At 38.6% G+C, this 3,084-nt stretch overlaps 1 non-coding gene across 1 annotated transcript; it reads right to left on the reverse strand.

Annotated features, from left to right (window-relative positions):
* Positions 1 to 465: 465 nt before the first annotated feature.
* LOC133104543 (5S ribosomal RNA) lies at positions 466 to 584 on the reverse strand. Its single transcript, XR_009703606.1, has one exon. It is a non-coding gene; the product is annotated as a 5S ribosomal RNA (ribosomal RNA).
* Between the last annotated feature and the right edge of the window lie 2,500 nt (positions 585 to 3,084).

Raw genomic sequence — 3,084 nt, forward strand, 5'->3', positions numbered from 1 at the left:
ATTTGATCGAAAGCTTCAACAGCAGACTCAGCCAAGCAGAAGAAAGAATCAGTGAACTCAAAGATGCATCATTTGAAACTAGCCAATCAGTGAAACAAAAGGAAAAAAGAATGCGAAAGAGTGAAGAACACCTGCGTGAACTATAAGACAGCAACAAGAAAAAAAAAAAAAGTGCATTATGTGAATCCCAGAAGGTGCAGAGAAAGAGAAAGGGGCAGAAAGATTATTTGAAGAAATAATGACAGAAAACTTCCCAAATCTTTGGAGGCAAATGAACATCCATATCCATAATACCCAAAGAATCCAAAATAGGCTGAATATGAAGAGATCTTCAATGTGACAGATTATAATCAAATTGTCCGAAGTCAAAGATAGAGGGAATTTTTTAAAGCAGCAAGAGAAAAGCCACTCATCACATACAGTGGAACCCCCATAAGATTATAAGAGGATTTTTTTTTTTTTTTAAGACTACAGCACCCGGTATTCCCAGGCGGTCTCCCATCCAAGTACTAACCAGGCCCGACCCTGCTTAGCTTCCGAGATCAGATGAGATCGGGCACATTCAGGGTGGTATGGCCGTAGACCAAGAGGATTTCTTAACAAAACCATGAAGGCCAAAAGATAGTGGGATGATATATCCAAAGTGCTGAAAGGAAAAAAAAAACCTGTCAACAAAGAATACTCTACCCAACAAAGTTGTCCTTCAGAAGTGAATGAGAGAAAAAGACTTTCCTAAACAAATAAAAGCTGAAGGAGTTCATCACAACTAGATCTGCCTTACAAGAAATGCTAAAGGGAATTCTCCAAGTTGAAATGAAGGATGCTAAGTAGCAACATGAAAACATAGGAAAGCATAAAACTTACTGGTAAAGGTAAGTATATAGTAAAATTCAGAATACTCTAATGCTGTAATGGTGGTGCATAAATCATTTTTAATGCTAGCATAAAAGTTAAAAGACTAAAGTATTTGAATAACCATAGCTACAATAATTTGTTAATGAGTACATATTATAAAAAGATGTAAATAATGACATCAGTAACATAAAATGGGGGGAGAGTAAAGGTGTAAAATTTTTGTATATGATCAAAATTAAGTTTGTATCAGCTTAAAATACACTGTCATATTCCTGATGAACATAAATGCAAAAGTTCTCAAAAAAGTACTAACAAATTGAATTCAACAGATTATTTAAAAGGTCAGGGGCTTCCCTGGTGGCACAGTGGTTAAGAATCCGCCTGCCAATGCAAGGGACATGGGTTCGAGCCCTGGTCCAGGAAGATTCCACATGTCGCGGAGTAACTAAGCCCGTGCACCACAACTACTGAGCCTGTGTTCTAGAGCCCGTGACCCACAACTACTGAGTCCATGCACCACAACTACTGAAGCCCGTGTGCCTAGAGCCCGTGTTCCGCAACAAGAGAAGCCACCACAATAAGAAGCCCGCGCACCGCAATGAAGAGTAGCCCCACTCGCCGCAACTAAAAGAAATCCCGTGCACATCAACGAAGACCCAATGCAGCCAAAAATAAAGAAAGAAATAAAGATATTTATTAAAAATAAATAAATAAAAGATCATACACCATGTTCAAGTGGGATTTATCAATGGGATGCAAGGATAGTTTAATATATATGAATCAATCAATGTGATTCACCACATCAGCAGAATGTAGGATAAAAATCTTATGACCATCCCAATAGATGCAGGAAAAACCATCTCACAAAATTCAACATCCTTTCATGATAAAAGCTCTAAACAAATTAGGTATAGAAAAAATGTACCTTAACATAATAAAGGCCATATATGACAAGCCCACAGCTAAAATCAGTCAGTGATGAAAAGCTGAAAGCTTTTCCTCTTAAGATCAGGAAAAAGAAAAGGATGCCCACTGTCACCACTTCTATTTAACATAATACAAGCATAACTTGTTTTTTTGTGCTTCACTTTATTGTGCTTTGCATATATCGCATATTTTACAAATTGAAGCTTTGTGGTAACTCTGCATCAAGCAAGTTTATCAGCACCATTTTTCCAATAGCATTTGCTCACTTCATGTCTCTGTGTCACATTTTGGCAATTCTCGCAATATTTTAAACTTTTTCACTATTATTATATTTGTTATGGTGATCTGTGATCAGTGATCTTTGTTGTTACTATTGCAAAAAGATTACAACTTGCTGAAGACTTGGATGATGGGTAGCATTTTTTAGCAATAAAGTATTTTTTAACTAAGGAATGTACATTGTCTTTTTAAACATAATGCACACTTAACAGATTACAGTATAGCATAAATATAACTTTTATATGCACTGGGAACCAAAAATTTTGTGTGACTTTTATTGCAATATTCACTTTATTGTGGTGGTCTGGAACCGAACCTGAAATATCTCTGAGTTATGCTTGTACTGGAAGTCCTAGCCAGAGCAATTAGGCAAGAAAAATAAATAAATAAAAGGTATCTCAATTGGAAAGGAAGAAGTAAAATTGAATCTGTTTGCCGATGGCATAATCATATATGTAGAACATGCTAAAGACACAACAACCAAAAAACCTGTTAGAAACTAATAAACAAGGCTAAGATATTAGGTTAAGATTGTAGAGCTTGATCCTGTAAGCCAGGGACTGCCAACCCAACAGAGCATCCAAATTGCCTGGGCTCCAACTTTGTGGACTCTGGTCCAACCGGTCTGGGTCCCTCAGCTTCTAATGAGAAGCCAAGGTTAAGGACCTGGGCTGGGGCATCGAGAAGAAAGTCAGAAAGATTTTCAAGCAGGGGAGGGACATGATCCCATCTTCTTTTGTTTTTTTACTATTTATTTATTTATTTATTTGGCTGCATCGGGTCTTAGTTGTGGCACACGGAATCTTCAGTGCAGCATGCGGGATCTTTTGCTGTGGCACTCAAGGGCTCTTCGTTGTGGCGCACGGGCTTCTCTCTAGTTGTGGTGTGCAGGCTCCAGAGCGCTTGGGCTGACTAGTTTAGGCATGCAGGCACTAGAGCGCAGGCTTAGTTGCCCCGTGGCATGTGGGATCTTAGTTCCCCGACCAGGGATCCAACCCGCGTCCACTGCATTGGAAGGTGGAT

The sequence above is a fragment of the Eubalaena glacialis genome, chromosome 13, assembly GCF_028564815.1.
Source record: "Eubalaena glacialis isolate mEubGla1 chromosome 13, mEubGla1.1.hap2.+ XY, whole genome shotgun sequence".
Taxonomy (NCBI): Eukaryota; Metazoa; Chordata; class Mammalia; order Artiodactyla; family Balaenidae; genus Eubalaena; species Eubalaena glacialis.